We start from the raw sequence: 18,089 nt of genomic DNA, 5'->3' as shown, positions 1-18,089 counted from the left end.
GCTGGAGCAGGCAAGAGCACACAGACAACCGTCACAGATAGCCAAGGACGGCTGACGCTTTGTGGAAACACGGACCGAAGAGATCACAGACTGCCGACAGGAACACGCGCTAGCCTGCGCCACGAATACCTGCTTCTGCTGTGCTCAAAGTAAACCATCATCGTTATGAGTCGTTATGTTGAAAATGAGCGACCTTCCAAAGACCTTACCACTGCTATTGTCAATAGCTGTTTCGTCTCGGGAAAAAAACCGCATGCCAAAGAGGACCTCGGACCTGCTGGTCCGGGTCACCAGGTCGGGTCACCAGACCGGGCGGCGGGCGCCTCACCTCTCGTCTCCGGCGAACCGGGCCACGCAGTGCTGCTTGACGCGGTGCCTGTAGAGCGGGAGGCCTCGCGGCTCGGGCCCGGCCGCCCACGTGTTCAGGTCCACCATCAGCTGCTCGAACCTGCCGCCAACACCCGGCACGGCTCAGTCACTGGTCGACTGGGGCGGGTCACGGCGACCAGGGGCGCAGTCAAGGGGGAGGGGGGGGGGGGGGGCTCATAGGGAGTTAGCGCTCCATCCCCGTCAGGCTGGCGTTCAATTTCCTCCCGACAAATATGTTGAAAATAAGTTCGCAGTCCAGAAATCAGGACTACCGCTTTGGGTTTATATATCAATGATTCCTGTGGGACAGTGACATATGGAGCTGAACAGCAGTAATTAATGACAAGGTCGACTGATCGACGAATGAGTATTTACAGCACACGGCTGAGACAACTGTTCTCGGCGTCAGGGCAAACCAACGCCCACAGCCAATTTGATACGTTCGGTAGTTTACCTATTGGCGTCTGTGGCGTCTGCAGTTTGTTCGCAGTGCGTGGGCACTGTGAATGAAGGTGCGACTCAGTCCTAAAAAAACCCTAGCTTACGCCCCAGATCCTGCTAGCCCCCCCCCCCCCCCCACCGCTCTTTCCGCACTGATTGCGCCCCTGAGGGCGACGTACGGAAAGGAGGCGCTGGTCGCACGCCGTGGCACGAACCATCTCTCGCTGGGGGAAGACGTGTGTTTGTCCACGGCAGGTGGACCGCTGAAAATGAGACGGCACTGCGGGGCAGAGCCACCCGCTTCGCCTCCGACTAATAACGCACACAGTGGCGCGCAACACCCGCAGACGCAAAGGAATTCCCATCAATGTTCGTATGGGAGGAAGATAACCCGATATCTTTAAGGTTCCAGTAAGCTCAGTTTGATGAGGTTCACTTTCATTCAGATGTCAGTGATCTGACGATCGTTGTAATGAAAATGAAGTTGGAAGATGCATTCCATCACGTTTCGATCGATGGGTCTTTAATCTTCCGTTTGATTAATACCCACTGGTCGAAACGTAACGAAAATGCCATGCTGCATTCCGATTCCATATTACTTCAGTCGAGATCAGACAGCCTAATTTTGTCTCATTATATCGGACCCGATGACATAAAATTGGGCTTACATTAATGAAACCACGCGGGTCGCAAGTCACCCTGTTTTGCGTAATTCAATCGTACTAAGCGAGATCATAGAAATTCAAGGCCAGCGTACAACATTTATAGGCGAGCGTCCCTAAAGCACTTTATGTCGACATGGATATCTAATAGACAGGGTGAAATTTCCTTCACGTTTCGGGACGAGGCTCCAGTCGCCACCTCAAAGAAGAAAGCGAGGTCCTAACCACGCGAGCTCGCACACTCGTAAAAGGGAACTAGAACGCGAAAAGTGGATGCCGTGACCCGGATTCGAACCGGGGTTATCGCGGCCACAACGCGAGGTCCTAACCACTAGACTATCACGGCTGGTGGCTTCCCGCCGCCAAAAGGATGATAGGCTGGTGACGCCATACAGTACATGCTATAAATGTATCGCGAAAGCCGTCCGCTAACACTAAAGAACTAGCACAGGTAATGGAAGCGAAACAGTTATTCAGGGCAGGGGTGGCCGATTAGCGCTAGGGTGTGTGTGAAACAGCATCAATGATTAAAGAGGCCCGACAGTGAAAGGATTCGAATGCGGCTGAGGCCAGGGACAACTTAGGCTCCATAGCATGCAACAGTTCCTACCACTAATTGATGAACCCCTTGCTGGAGAACTTGACCTTGACCTTGAGACCTCACCTTGTTTACACTGGTCACTGATGACAAGTGAACAAGGCTGACTAATATATTGTATTTGACTAATAGCCAGATATATTGCCATAATTTATGCAAGTCATGTATCAGATAATATACAAGTTAGGTGATAATAATGACATGTTTTTGTAGAACCCTGGTGCATCAATTGTTGTTAACATTGGTAATCTGAAAACCAGGGATGTGTCCACTATATATGGTTGCAATACCTAGTAGGCCATCAATCACATGCATTCATCATTTGGGAACCTGGTAGGACCCAGACCTGAAATTAGACAAAATCTCAAACTGCATCTGCTAGGGTCTTCCAAAATGAAAGGAATCTGACAAAAGAGCATTTCATCCAGGGGGCCACTATGCATCATCCAACACAATCGTCGGCAGACCTCCTCCAAGCTACTGGGGCTTGACAGATGTGACCACATTGCCCAATAGGGAGGCTTAACACAGAGGCCCAGATAGAGGCCACACCGACCGGTCCGAGACGCTGCTGGCCGCCACTCACTGCTTGTAGACGTCGTTGCGCTGCACATAGAACTCGGCCGGGCTGACTATGCTGGTGAGGTTGACAGACGAGTTGTTCTTGAGTGGCGCCCACAGCGGCAGGCAGCTGCTCTCGTAGGCCTTGCGCCAGGTCTGCCGACGCCGAGGCATGAACGGGTTCAGTGAGGTTGCTCATGGCTATGGAGGAGCGAGGATACAGGTTGTCTACTCAATGACATTGTGTCTGTGCAGGTGGCATTCTTAGTTGCATGTATAGCTGCTTGTGGAAAAAGGCTGATAAAGTGCATTTGTGTGCTTCTTGCTTTCAGGCTGAGCATTATTTCAAACACACATTATGCAGTATTTTTACTAGCATTTGGTCAAATGCTCACGAGCAAGTTGAGTTTGTACCCATTTGTATTTGTGTCCTTGTGAGGCATGCCTTAGTACCAAGCCTGCCTCCACAACCTCTGGACAGAAATTACAGTTTCCACACAGTTTGCCAACAAACACTGTGAAGTACTGTTGTTTGGCACACGCACCGCACACGCACAATCTTAATTCACACTGGGCCGCCTACAACAATATTTCTTAGCATGATACTCAATCCCCAAGCCCACAAAACAGTCCAGAATCAAAACCTATCGGACACCACGTGTTCGTGGCACACCCACGTGACCCAGGCCCGCATCTGCCAGCCTGCCGGGGCGGAGCATCGGGCGGGCCGGGCGGAGCCGGGCGGGCCGGGCGGAGCCGGGCGGGGACCGGGCGGGGACCGGGAGGGGCCGGGCGGGACCGGCCGGGGCCGGGGCCGGGGCCGGGGCCGGGGCCGGGGCCGGGGCCGGGGCCGGGGCCGGGCCGGGGGCCGGGCGGGGCCGGGCGGGGCCGGGCGGGGCCGGGCGGGGACCGGGTGGGGCCGGACGTACCAGCCGGCTTCCATTCGTCCCGCACGGCCAGGCCGGCGCGCTGGCACAGCTCGTACAGTCGGTCCAGGTGGCCGGCGGCGCGCTGGCCGAAGCCGCCCTCCAGCAGCTGCACGGCCAGCGACGGGTCCAGCAGCGTGGCGCTCGCCTCGTACAGCTGGTGACGGCGGCGGCGCACCAGAGGCGAGAGCCACACATGCCGGCCCAGCGCCAGCACCACCTGAGGACGGCGCGCGCTCACTCGATACCTGCAACACCCGATGCCCGCCCCAGCACGCACGCACGCACACCACTATCACCGACCAATGTTTCAACACCCCCACACGCCAAGCCATCGCTGACCAACGTTTCACCCAGATGCCAGAGCATACCACCGCCGACAGGGCGTCGGCGAACCGAAGGCAGAGCTCCCCACAGCGCCTGAACGGCCGGTCCGGCCCGGTCCTCTGGCGGACCCCCACCTTGCCGACGGCCGTGCAGCCGACCAGGTGCTCCCGCGTCAGCTGAGTGGCGCCGTCCGTCCACTCGGCGTCGCCGTCTACCGGCTCCACGCCGCACAGGTGGACGGTGACGGCCTGAGGCGGCGGCGCGGCCAGCTCCTCCGGCAGCGTAAGCAGGCGCGACCGCTGCCAGACACACGGGAGGACGCCGACGTGAGAAACGCGGCCGGCCGGAGACCAGTTCGCGAGGGAATTTCGGTCAGCAAGCCCGCGCTCAAATTCGCGACGGTTTGGTGGAGAAATCGTTAAACCGAACGCCATGATGAGCACATAGCGAAAAACCACGGGCGTGGCGACAGTTTTATCGAATGTCTTGAAGCAAAACGTCACCATGGCCTGACCCGTCACGCAGCCGCGTCTCATGACTTCCATCAACTGCAATACCTAAAGCCACTGACGACCCTACCAGCGCGCCGAAAAAATGACATCTGCCATGTCTGATAAACGCACCCGCTCCCCGACGCAACGTTCTCACAGCATCCAAGCGACTTCCGACCTGAATACAGTACCATCCTCATCACCACCATTACCATCATCACCAGCACCACACGAACACACCAGCCGAGCTCTGCCAGCGCGGCACGCGTCACCGTACGGCCCACAGTCTGTGTAACGCCCGACTGGGGGGGGGGGGGGGGGGGACGGGCGCTGGCCGCGGCCGCGACACGCACCTGCACGGTCTCAACTCTGCCGAAGTCCAGCAGCAGCACAGAGCAGCTGGCGGGGCCCGGCTCCAGCGAGCTGACCCGCACGCGCACGAACATGCCGTCCCACTGGAGGCCACACACGTCCCCCACCTGGGCCAGCTCGCGACACCGCCTGGGGGCGCGACGGAGCAGGGTCAGCGTGTCCTCGCCCGGGTCGGCGGCGGGCGTCATCGTCATCGCCACCGGTACCGAGCGACACGCAATCCGCTGCAGCTAACCACCAACACGACCGCGCCCATCACACGTGGGCGGGCGAAACTTGTACGCGACATACTCAGCACTTCAAAGCTAGCACAACTTTGCTATCCTGTTTCGCGGGAAAAATCAGTCTCTGAAAACTAGCCAGCACGTGAGCATGGGACAATTATACAACGCACCCAGCACATTTTTGGACGTTTTGTTCAGTGCCTGGCCATAAGAATGACAGAACGCCTCCCACCGCAAACCGGCACCCCCCGTCAGCACGGGCGCGCGCCGCACCTCTGCGCGGGGTCGCTGTAGTGAGTGCAGACGTCCAGCTCCAGACGCCGGCAGGGGCCGTCCAGGTCCCGGCGGACGCTGGCGCCGCTGCCCCGGTCCAGCTGGCGCACCGACAGCAGCCGGACGGCCAGCGTGGCCGCGTCCGGCGCGCCGCACACGGACACCGTCACCTCGCCGTGTCTGGACACCAGGGGAGGGGCAAGTTCACAACCCCGGTAAATGGACGGAAAGTTATGCTTTAGATTGGTAAGGCGTGCATTTTTCATTTCTAAGACTTCATGCACCTGCATATCATTAATACAAGAGCATTTGGACAAAGTTCTCGCAGTTGGCACAGTAACTGATAGCTGTTTTTCATACTTACATGAACGCTCCTTACGTATTTGGCACCTAAGTTTTACACATGTGTACCAGATAGCAAGCAATTAAGAATCCCCCACATGTAATGAATACCACGCCCTCTGCACATGCGACATGCCCTTACGCGGGTACGTCGGAGTCACAGGCGTCCGCCTCCGCGTGCAGCCAATGACGCAGGTCGCAGCTGAGCCGGTCCCGGCAGCGGCCGAACGCCATCAGCTGGCCGCAGAGCTGCCGGCCGCCGCCGCCAGAGCGGCGCTGCAGTTGCGCCGCTGCCGCCAGCGCCTCGGGCACCGGCGCGTCCAGCCGGCGCAGCAGCTGCTCCAGGCGGAGCCCGATCTGCGCCGCCGCCGCCGGCGAGACGAACAGGTGCGCCACACACGGGTTCTGCAGAGGCGGGTGGGGAGGGGGGGGGGGCGGGGTCACCGAGCGGCGGCGGAGAGGCGAGGGAGCGCCGCAGTTACGGAAGATGCAGCAGGCGGCGGCCTGCTGTAGACCACATCAGACTGCAATGCTGTAGACTACCGACGCACGCCTAACCCTTGACCCTGACCTGACTCTGAACTGCACCCCTGACCCCGGCCCGGCGCCGCACCTCCGCCTTCGGCTCCGTCAGCCTGTCCGCGTAGCTGTCCATCATGTAGCTCATGCGCAGGCCCAGCTGAGTGCGCTTCACCGTAGGCACGTCGTAGTGGAGCAGGGCGCGGGCGTCCCGCACCACCAGCTCGCCGCACACCGAGTCGCTGACGATCAGCACGTCGTGCGCGCCGCTCGAGGACCGCCAGCACCGCTCCAGCTCTGCACACGGCATAACAGAGGTCACACAGGGGCGGCCAACTGTCAGAGGTCAGGGAGTGGGTTGCTGATGGTCAGCGCCATGTAGGCGCCGCTGGAGGACTGCCAGCACCGCTCCTGCTATGCACAGGACACAAAGGTCAGAGGCCCCAGAGGTCACACGGCTAGTTCCAGCTGATCGCTAATCACCGGGATGCCATCACGCTGTCTGGGGACAGTCAACAACAAACTAGCTATGAAGAGAATGAGAGGACGCCGCGGTGAGATGCCAGGCGCGGAAAGGCGGGCCGAACAGCGCGCCAGACAGCAACCAAGGTATGTAATGTTCATCATGGCATGGGAGGTGAGAAAGCCCAACGCGTAACAATACGCGACGCGTAAAATCCGAGGAAAGCAACCCGGCGTCACACCGCCCAAGCGCGGCTGACTGACCGGTGAGCGCCGCCTAACCGCGGCTGACTGACCGGTGAGCGCCGCCCAAGCGCGGCTGACTGACAGGTGAGCGCCGTCTAACCCCGGCTGACTGACCGGTGAGCGCCGCCCGACCGCGGCTGACTGACCGATGAGCGTCGCCCAAGCGCGGCTGACTGACCGGTGAGCGCCGCCCGACCGCGGCTGACTGACCGATGAGCGTCGCCCAAGCGCGGCTGACTGACAGGTGAGCGCCGCCTAACCCCGGCTGACTGACAGGTGAGCGCCGCCCAAGCGCGGCTGACTGACGGATGAGCGCCGCCCGACCGCGGCTGACTGACCAATGAGCGTCGCCCAAGCGCGGCTGACTGACCGGTGAGCGCCGCCTAACCCCGGCTGACTGACCGGTGAGTTCCGCCCAACCCCGGCTGACTGACCGATGAGCGCCGCCTAACTCCGGCTGACTCACCGGTGAGCGCCGCCCGAGCACAGCTGACCCACCGGCGAGCGCCACCCAAACCCCGGGTGACTGACCGGTGAGTTCCGCCCAACCCCGGTTGACTCACCGGTGAGCGCCACCCGGGCACGGCTGACTCATTAGTGAGCGTCGCTCCGATCTGGTCGCCGTCGGCCAGCAGCACGGCTAACTCACCAGTGAGCGCCGCTCCGATCTGGTCGCCGTCGGCCAGCAGCACGGTGTGGGACTGGGAGCACAGCAGCCGGGCCAGCCGCTGCGCGCTCTGGTCGCTCGAGGTGAACACGACCAGCCGCTGGCGGTACAGGCCGCTCTCCAGCAGACCTGCGGCCAGGGTGGGCACCGTGTGGAGGCGCGGCTCGAGGACCGCACCGCGGCTGGGGGCCGGCTCGGATGGACGACTTTTTCGGACCTTTGTCCTTGCCACAACGAGGTGAAAGCCTCGTCATGACAAAGTGAGAGCGGCAGGAAGTCTTACTAGCATAATTAGCACACTGGAACCTAACTTCAAACACCAATCAAACAAATATCTTTTCAAGGGCCACACACGGACAATGTAAGACCACTAATTCACCAAATTCATGACTGGGATAGTCTAACTCGAAAGTTGTCATCACGCGAGGACCACGTTTCCCACGATGATGCAAGACGATAATGTGCGGAAACTACCTGCCCCGCATCCTGCCGAGAGTATCAGCAGGCGGCTGCGGCGGACCGCCGGCGCGCGGGCACTCACCCAGCAGCTTGCAGTCCTTCTCGGCCTCGTCTAGTACGTGGGTGAACACCCGGGGCCGGGCCCACACCATCTGCTCCAGGTAGCAGGCGGTCACCACCACTGGGTCGCTGAGGAGCGAGGTCAGCTTCCGCAGGCCTGCCCGGCAGGGGTCAGGTCAGGTCAGCTACGGACAGGTCAGCTTCTGCACACACCCAGGGGTGCGTTTCACCAGGTCGGAGTGGGCCGTGTGCCGGTCTCGACGCCTCCTCTCCCCCACGGAATGGGCTGTGTGCCGGTCTCGGTACCTCCTCCTCCCACGGAGCGGGCTGTGTACCGGTCTCGGTACCCCTCCCCTCCCTCACGAAGCGGACTGTGCGCCCGCCTCGGTGCCCTCACCGTCGGTCCAGTGGCGGGCCGTGGCGACGATCTGCTCGGGCAGCGCGGCGGCCGGCTGGACGCGCGTCCGCCACACCCGGTGCACCGCCATCACCAGCCGCTCCACCTGAGCAGGCGGCCGCGACAGGGTCAGACAGCCGCAACAGCCAGGTGTCAGACACGCCCGGCGGTCACGCTACATAGCTCAAACAGCGTGGAAACGCTCGATATGGGCTGCATTGGCGACGGCTGGCCGGACCAGCCAGTGCCCGGCCGCACCCCGGCCAATCACAGGCCGCCACGTGGCAGCAGGCCGGCCATGCTGGGTCCGAACCCCTGGCCTACCGCGCCGCCGGTACTGACCGGCCTGCCTGATGACAGGCACCGAGCAGACAGCTACACAAGGCAGCCACTGAGATAGACGCGCGACAGACAGGGGATGGAGACGGTGGTGATGATACGGGATTTATGACGAGCCACCCACTGCAATCGCGTCGCACCCAACAGCGCTGGGAGCCACCGGGCCTCGGACATGCTGGACGCTCTATCATTATCATTATAGAGCATCCAACATCCTGCACAACGCACCACAAAGTCGGATCATCCTTATGACGACACATCCCAGCACCGCTCCTGTGGACATGCATCGGGTCTCTCTTAGGACACGAATCCCCGTGCTACCTGCGAGGTGAAGTCCTCCACCAGGAGGTCAGCGTCGTCCAGCACCAGGTGGCACACGCGCTTTAGCTGGACGTAGGTGTCGCCGCCGCGCTCCAGAAGCCGCAGCAGGCAGGAAGGCGTGCCCACCAGCAAGTCACAGCCATTCATCAGGGCCACCTGAAGTTGTGGCACAGCGCAGGTGACAACAGGGACAGGTCATGATACGCCAGAGTCGCCGAAGGCCAGGCCACCTCACCAGCACCACATCACGGCATCCGGACAGGTCGTGACACACCACGGCCACCGAAGACCAGGCCACCTCACCAGCACCACATCACGGCATCCGGATCCGGTCACACAAACATAAGCGGACGAGGGCGTCCGCAGCAGGTGGCAACCCCACAATCCGCTGCGGCCGCGCCAGAGCGCCGCTGCCGCTGCGGCCGCTGCCTCACCTCCTGCTCGGCCTCGGCGCCGCCGCCGTGCACCAGCAGCGGCCGGCAGCGCAACGAGTCGGCCACCTCCTGGCAGAGCGCGTGGACGGCGCGCGCGCGGCGCCACGACGGCACCAGCACCAGGCAGACAGGCCCGTGGCCGGCCGGCAGCTGCCGGCGCGTCACGTCACGTCAGCTGTGATCATGACGTCACGACACGTCACGTCAGCGAGGATCATCACGTCACGACACGTCAGCGAGCATCATGACGTCACGACACGTCAGCGGGGATCATGACGTCACGTCACGACACGTCAGCGGGGATCATGACGTCGCGACACGCGCGGCGGCGGAGCGGCAGACGTGACGCGGGGGCCGGCTCCGCCCGGCGCTGGCGTGTGGGATGGAAGGGACCGGCGGGGCGTGGATCCGAGGGCCTCTGTTGCGATGACATGGCACGTTGTCTCTCCAGCCGCGCGGATAGTGTGAGGATCGCGCTCCGATGCAGGTAACGAGCCCCGAGAGGACGGAGATAAGATGAAGTTGCGGCACAGCGTTTCAGGAACGCATCTCATTGTGTAGGGGCAACAGTCAGTCGACTTCCATTGCAGCCGTGTGAACATAACCACGAATACTACATGCGCCAGGGGGGGGGGGGGGGGGCAGCCAGGCTGAAGCACTTTCTTTCCAAACCAGTGTCAAATAAAAATGACATGCAATGCAGTACCGAACACCCGTGTCCGTGAAAACTGCCCGCTCCCCGGCTAACACCGTCTGCAGCCATGCCTCGGAGCCGCGTCCGCCTGACGTACATCGGTGTAGGCCTGCCGGTCCAGCAGGCTGTCGACCACCCCCAGCAGGTAGCCGAGCGTCTTGCCGGAGCCCGGGTGGCTGACGCAGACGGCGTGGCGGTAGCGCGCCAGCGCCGGCCACAGGTACGCCTGCACCCGAGACGGCTGGAAACCGATCGGGCGCAGCTTCTGCGGCGGCAAGTCAGGTCAGGTCAGGTCAGGTCAGGGCCGACCAGCCAACAGTAGGGCAGGCCAGGCCAAGTCAGGTCAGATCAGGTCAGGGCTGGTCCGCTCACGGCAAGCACGTCAGGTCAGGTGAGGTCAGGTCAGGCCACGGCAGGTCAGGCCCGAGAGGCTCACAGCAGGACGAGACAGAGCACCGCAGGTCAGGCCACGGCAGGCCACGTCACGGTAGGCCGAATCAGAACACGTGATGTCCGGACGCGTTTTTAGCCGGGCAGACTATTGACTGTCGTATTCGCCACTTCGCATTGTTATGTATCGTACAATCCACCTCGCCATTTAACTAGGCATAACAATGCATTTTAAAGATGTCCAATGACCAGCAAAATGAAACAGCATTTCCCAATGGACCGGTCACAAAACTGAGACCGTGGATTGCCGCTGGATCCCATCCTCACAAAGCACAAACGACACATTCCCCGGCGCCACCCGGGCCCCACCTGCAGGATCATGTCCTGGAACGGTATCTGCTCGGTCCACCACCAGGGCGCCACGCGGCGGCGGCAGCTGACCAGCACGCGCAGGTGGGCGGAGTCGGCGGGAGCGCCACCGGCGCGGCTCGCGGGCCGCTCCCGGAGCCGACCGGCCACCAGCTGCGGCTCCGGGGCCGGGGCCGGGGCTGGGGCCGGCGCCGGGGCCGGTCTGGCGGACAGGCGCCACGGTGGAGAGCGCGCCGGCCATGGCGACCGGAGGGGAACAGTTTGTCGCGGCGAGGTGTGGAAGGTGACCGCGGTCATGGTGCGGGCGTGGCGGCGGAGTATTGAATTAGAGGTGAGTTAAAGTGAGATACTTCGTGCAAATCTGATTCGGATCTTCTGGATTCAGCCGTAAGTGGGCTGTAGCGACCGCGAACTAAATCTACATTAAAGGAATCGGATCCGCCTACAAGTATGATCAGTTTCATTTTTTTCCTTAAGACTGAGCATTTACTTTCCAGACAAATATTTTCTAAACCCAAACAAATCCCGAGCACTCAAGACAATGACATCTTTGCACATTATGCCCGGTAGAAAAAGACATGAACCAAACCACTACGGCACTGACAGTATCACCCGTGGTACTCGTCTTCCAATGAGTTCGTGTCACGGCCAGAACTTTTCAGAATCATCCCAACAAACACAAACTCCCACAGACAGCACGCTACCACCTAAACTAGGAGAGCACGCCGCAGCCTTCAACACTCTGAATACGAAACCACTATCCTACAAGCCAAGCCTCTTTCAGTGACCAGTGACCAGTGACAGCACGGCGGCGCGACAGCCGAACGAGAGCGGTGACCGGGTGACGGGCCGCACGACGGCGCCAGCAGCGCCACCATTCTACAGCCGCTGACACGGCGCGCCTGGCGCCAGGGAAGCTCACCGGGGCGCCGGCGCGGCTCCAGCGGCTCCAGCGGCTCCAGCGGCTCCAGCGGCTCCAGCGGCTCCAGCGGCTCCGGCGGCGGCGACCGGCTCGCTGTCGGACGAGGCCAGCTCGGCCAGCTCCTGCAGGCGGCCGGTCAGAGCAGGCGTGGCTCCAGCAGGTCCGGTGGCGGCGGCCGGCTTGCTGCCGGATGAGTCCAGCTCGGCCAGCTCCTGCAGGAGGCCGGTCAGATCGGGCCGCTCTGCGGCCGCCACGGCGGAGAGCGGCGTCGGCTCTGGCTCGACTACCAGCGAGTCTGACTCGAGGCAGACGGCGGGCGGCGGCAGCGAGGCGGACACCGCGGCGGGCGGCGGCGACGAGGCGGACACCGCGGCAGGCGGCGGCGACGAGGCGGACACTGCGGCGGGCGGCGGCGACGAGGCGGAAGCCGCGGAGGGCGGCGGAGCAGCGTCGTCCTGCGGCCGCGGCTGCGTCTCCGTCTCGGGCCTGCCCAGAGCCCAGTCTGGCAGCGGAGTCGCCTTGGGCGGCGACGCCGCCTCCGGCTGCCCCGCCAGCCCCTGCATGCCTTGGGATGCTTCTTCCATCTCCGGTCGCTTTAGCGACGTGTCCGCCTGCGCCGGTGTGGCGGCCGCGTGCTCGAACGGACGGTCCGGTTCAGACGGCGCACTCGCGGGCACCGACACCGCCGCAGTCTCAGCGTCGTCCGCCGACCACGCCGTTGTTCTCGTTCCTGTCGGCTGCTGGCCGGACTCCTGCGGCTCTCGGCCGCGGCTGGTCAACGCCGACAGGGGCGTCTCCTCGTAAAGGCCGGGCTCGGGACATCCCCCGCGCTCGTTCCCTGCTGTAAGCCCTTCACATTCTGTCGACATCGATCCGGCCCGGTCCGACCTCACGACCTCATCCTGAGAGTCTGAGCACGGTTCAGACCCAGCCTTCACAGCCTCAGCCGCGGCGGCGCACGTCTCTAGCCTCATCTGTCCAGCCGCCAGTGCGCACAGCCCTGTCCGCTCCTCGTCATGTGGTACGGCATCGCCGTCAGCTGGGGAAGCACCATCCCCGCCACCGGACGCGACGCGGTCGGCAGTCGACGCAGAAGCAGTGCCTGCCCGTGCGACCGGCAGAACAGGAGCGGACGCAGCGGCGCTGCATGCCCGGCTGTCTGAAGAAGCAGCCACACTGGCGACATGGGCTACTGACGGATCCGAGACCGGCGCGACTAGCGGCGTATCCCATGGCACCTCGCCAGCTGCCGCAGCCTCTCCAGGTCCCAGGCGTCCACCATGCGCCGCGGCCGGCGGCGGGGCGGCCTCGGTCTCCAGCGCAGCCCGCTGCTTCTTCTTCTCCAGCAGGCGACGCATCTGGCTGCGCAGCGCCGCCGCCCGACCCGCGGGCGCCGCTGCCGGCGGCGCAGCCGACGAGAGGGTCTCCGACGCTGGCGCAGCGGCGGCGGCGGACGGCGCAGCGTGCACACCCGGCGGGGGCGGCGCCGGCGCCAAGGCAGGCGTGGAGCGGACAAGTGGCGGAGACCGGCCGTCAGGCGCAGGAGACAAAGGCTCGGCGAGGAGAACGGGACCCACGGGCGTCTCGTACGGAGCCGGCGGCGTCGGCTCCACCGCCGTCCAGTTGTCCGGCGGCGAGGCGGCAGCGACCGGCGCGTCCTCCGGCGGGGCGGGACCGCAGGCTGTCGGTCTTCCTTCTCCACGCTGTCCTCCCTCCGTAGACGGCAACACCTGGGACGCACCAGCCTCAGGAGCCGCTTCCGACGGTCCTTCCGAAGCAACGGATGTCTGCGCAGCCCCGGCAGCGTCTCCTGACGTGGGCGCGGCAGGCGGCGCGCTCGCGCTCTCCGTTCTACGGTGCTCTTCCAACGCGACGCCGTTCCCGGCGCGAGCCGGCGCAGGCGCGCGGTCAATGTCGGACAGGCCTGACGCCAGCTCAGGCGGCCGCGGCGACGCCTGGCAGGAGCTGGACGCCTGCGCAGCCTGGTCCCGCTCCATCAGCCGCTTCATGCGCTGCAGCATGCTGCTCGGCCGGGTGGCCGGCGGCGGAGACAGCGCCGCGGCCGCCGGCGAGTGGCCGACCCCGGCCACAGCCTCCGCCGGCGGCTGACCGACCGCCGCCGCCGCGGCGGGAGACCCGCTCGCCGACGCCACCGCAGCGCGAGCGATCAACGTGTGAGGCGACGCTGCGGGGCCCGGAGGGCCGCCGGCGGTCGGCGCCGGGCCGCTGATGCCGCTCGCGGGGCCGCCACTGACGGCCGAGGTATCACCCGAGCCACTGCCCGTCACGACCGCTGCCAGGGAACTCCCGCTGGCTGCGGCCACGGGCGCGGCGGAGGTCTGCTGAGAGGCCGGACGTTCGGCGAGACCCGGGTCGGCTTCCGCTGCCGGTCGTCCGTGGTAGAGGTTCAGAGCATCTCCTGACGTCACCACCGCTCCTCCTCCGAGGGCTGCTGATGCACCACTCGGTACCGAGGCCGGAGCCGGTGCGGCGCCAACCTTGGCGCCCAGCAGCCGCTGCTGCCAGGCGCCGGAGGAGACGCGCTCGAACCGGGCCAGGCGGCGGCGCAGAGCCGAGCCGGTCGGCGCCTCGGCGCCTCCTGCCCCAATCGGAGCACCGCCAGGGGGCCTGTCAACCTGGACCGGGCGCTCGGCTGGGGCCACGGCCTCCGAGTGGTCCAGTGGTCGCTTGGTGGATGAGTCTGAGCTGGGAGGGGGCCCGGCTCGTGCAATGTGCTGTGAAGGCTTGCTGGATTGAGGGAGACCCGGTGGCGGTGACGACTTGTCGCGACTCGGGAAGGGGGACGGGCCACCGAGCTTCGAGAACGGAGGCCTCTCTCCCTGCGAGAAAGGAGACGCCTTGCTCCGCGTTGATGACGGAGCTGCCTCGCCCCGTCTCGAGAGCGGAAAGGTCTTCCCTCTCAGTGGCAACGTCTTGACTCCCTCCGCAAACGCAGGTCTGTAGTTCTGCGACGAAGTCGTGACCTGCGGGAGCGGAGACGTCTCCACCCGCTGCATCGTCGGAACAATCTCGTCCCGCTGCGAAGCGGGCCGCTCCCACTCCACGGAAGACGCGTTGCTTCCCGTCACCGACGCCACTTCCTTTTGCGGCGATGTCACGGAGCCACGGGCTTGTACGCCGTCTGCGCACGGTTCTTCGGCCGCCCCTCTCTCCTGCCGCTGCGCCCGCTCCCCAGCACTGTCGGTGCCCACCCAGCCGTGCTGCCGCCAACGCCGCTCCAGCTCCGCCTGGCGCCGGTCGAGCTCAGCCTGACGCGCGGCCGCGCGCCGCGCCGCCGACGTCTGGCCGGCCGGCACCAGCGACAGACGGCGCGCCTCGTCCGACGAGCCGGGCGAGCTACGCAGCTGGCGCAGCGCCTCGGAGAGCGAGCCGGCCGGCAAGGCGGCCCCGGCCGACTCGCTGCGCGGCGAGTCAGCTGACGCGGCGGCGGCGGGAGCGTCCGACGGCGCTCGGCCGTCCAGCGACTCCGGCCGTGCCGCGTCGCTCAGGGAGTCGGGTCCGGCGACGCCGACCGGCCGCACCCTCCCCAGCGACGCGTCTCCGGCCGCCGAGGTCGCGTCGGGCCGCTCCGGTGGCGCGCCGGCCGCGCCCATTACGGCCAAGACGCGCGCGGCGCGCCCGGCCGGCCGGCGACCGGCGCTGCCCGCTGCGGCCGGCGGCGCGGCGCCGGAGCCGCGGCCGCGCGGGGCAGCGCCAGCATCGACGGGCGCCGGACTGCCGCGGCCGACGGCAGCCGGAGGGGCCACGGGCGTGGCGAAGGCGACGCCGAGCTCTCCGCCGACGGGGCCAACCGGTGGGATCTCGGCCTGCGGGGCAGAAACGTCGGAGAACACGAGAACACCAGCGCAAGTCACGGTTCTCAGTAAATGGACTTGTGAGCTGTGACACAACGAAGAGTTGCTTGTTAAGTCCCTAAATAATAACGCCAAAGCAGAACAATGCCATCTGGACTCGTATAAATCTATTCATCGGCTGTATGAAGTACACCGTAGAATATTTCTAGACTCCATACCACGCGCAAGTGATGACATCAACGCCCGTGAACAGGTACCGCGTCCGTGGCGTGACGGCCGCGTGATATAACGACGCGACGACCGATGACGGAGAACAGCGTGACAGGTCACCAGGTCCGTGATCATGACGTGCGAGTTTTCGACAGACAATCTCTCAAAACAGCGTATGTGTGTCATTTGTCGACCCAGCCGATACATCGAACACCAACAGCGCCACTGCCGACAGAAACCGGGCCCGCGCGACCTCGACGCGTGGCCGATCGAACGCCCCCAGATCTCCACAAGCAGAGACGGTCGACGAACCGCCCGAGGGCCGCAGTGAATCGCCCGGCCACAGCACCACACGCCGACCAGCGGCAGACAGGCCGACGAGGCTGTACCTGGGAAGAGTGCACATCACCCTGCACGAGCAGGCCGGTCAGGCTGCGCTGCAGACGCCCACACCGGTCCTCCAGCTCCGCCTCCGGCAGCTGGGAGAGCAGCACCGACCGAAGGTTTAGAGAGCTCACCAGGGGCGACACGAACGGCGCGATGGGGGCGAGCGTGACGTGGGGAGCCCCGCGGCGGCACATCAGGACGTGGCGGCGGCGAAAATAACGGCGGATTCTTTCACGGGAGAAATACATGGGCCTCTGGGAGGGCGAGGGGACGAATCCCACCATCGCCAAATTACGTCAGCCAAGACAGATAGCCGTCCAGACAGCGCCAGTAGGTAGGGGATAGCCGTCCAGACAGCGCCAATAGGCTGACTGGAGGAGGGGATGTTGCCACATAACCACACTGCTATGCACCACACAAACTGAGCCGAACACGTCAGATACAGTAACCAAAAGCGGGGCGGTGATTCCACTCACATCAGTGATCAGCCACGAGCCAGATACCGAGAGATCAATTCTGCGCTTTGACTTGGATTGCCCGAATGCAATGGCCGCGTAGAACGCTTCTCTGGGCCCATTGGCCACTGTATGGTAGCGCTGACAGTAAGAGAGAAGAATACATACGGCTAACGTTTATTTAGTATGTTGGTTGAACCGAAGAATCACAACCGGCTCCATTCTCAGACGGAGGCGGCCCTTAACAGATTGGGTAAGTGACAAGCACAAAACAAAGAATAGAAGTGAAAGAACTGCTGCCATGAAGGTCAGCGCAGCAACATTACACCTACAACCATTTGTACATTTTACATGCATTTGTACATTTGTACATTACAATTGTAAAACGCTCTCCTTGCGTTCCACAGCTCAACGGTACCAGATTTCTCTCCCGCTGGCCTTTAAGCTCATCTGCTAGACGCTTCTGCTCCAGCCTGAATGCCTTCTTTGCTGCCGACAAGTCTTCCTGAAAAGAATAAAAGCCCACGATGAAGGGGGGGGGGGGGGGGAGGGCGAGCGCGAGTTTTGTCGCAACGCAAGCATACCGCACAGCATCCGGAAACGTATCGTTTGACACGGGGCGGCTCAAACATTTAACGATGCAGCAATCACCACACGACATTCAGAAGTCAAACGGGGCATCGTGTTTTGCCCTTACAGCACGCCTCCGAGCCATTCACCGTCCTCCGTAGATGACGCAGCGAAGGTCTTTTCGCTGCCAATTTCTACCGGTACCATAACGTTGTCTTTGATATCGCCTCACGCCCCAGCCGATTCTGCATGGGCTTGTCGCCACGAGTCTCCGCCCAGATCTGGGCAGACATCCTCTGGTGACGCAAACGCCCGAGTTGCGTCCCCCCCCCCCCCCACAACACCGTCAGCACCGCGGCCACCGTGAGCTGACGCCGCCACTCACCTGCGCGCTCGGTGCCGGAGAACTGCAGGGCTCCTCCGAGTCGTCCGAGTCGAGCACCTCCCGCTGCCGACGGCTGGCCGCCGGCGCCGGGTCGCCGTTCTCTGCCTCCGAGGAGGACAGCTCTGGGGACACGGCGCACACGTCAGCACGTCACGCCAGCAGGGTCGAGGACTGAGCACTGCGACGCCGCGTGACAGACAGGGAACGATGCCAAGCGGGCTCGGTGCGACAATGATCTCACCCCCAACATTATCCTCACCATCACAAATCACACGATAGTCGCCCCCACTCACCACAGCCCCATGCCCATCATCAACTCCACCATTACATTCACTCCTGCCGTCATCACGACCGTCACCGTCGCCGTCACCGCCGTCACCAGCAGCAGCGGGGCGCGCCTCA

The 18,089-nt window shown here is 63.5% G+C and overlaps 1 long non-coding RNA gene and 1 other non-coding gene across 2 annotated transcripts; both read right to left on the bottom strand.

Moving 5' to 3' along the window:
* Positions 1-1,746: 1,746 nt before the first annotated feature.
* On the bottom strand, positions 1,747-1,818 carry TRNAH-GUG (transfer RNA histidin (anticodon GUG)). Its single transcript has one exon. It is a non-coding gene; the product is annotated as a tRNA-His (tRNA).
* Positions 1,819-16,342: 14,524 nt separating this feature from the next.
* Positions 16,343-17,790, bottom strand: LOC119105692 (uncharacterized). The gene is made up of 3 exons (XR_005095057.1): positions 17,688-17,790; positions 17,151-17,237; positions 16,343-16,369 (listed from the first exon to the last, which is right to left on the bottom strand). It is a non-coding gene; the product is annotated as an uncharacterized LOC119105692 (long non-coding RNA).
* Positions 17,791-18,089: the final 299 nt, after the last annotated feature.

Source organism: Pollicipes pollicipes, unplaced genomic scaffold (genome assembly GCF_011947565.3).
Source record: "Pollicipes pollicipes isolate AB1234 unplaced genomic scaffold, Ppol_2.1 Scaffold_6138;HRSCAF=7277_pilon_pilon_pilon, whole genome shotgun sequence".
In the NCBI taxonomy this organism is placed as follows: Eukaryota; Metazoa; Arthropoda; class Thecostraca; order Pollicipedomorpha; family Pollicipedidae; genus Pollicipes; species Pollicipes pollicipes.
The sequence above is the reverse complement of the archived record's forward strand: the minus strand, read 5'-3'. Positions and strand labels throughout refer to the sequence as shown.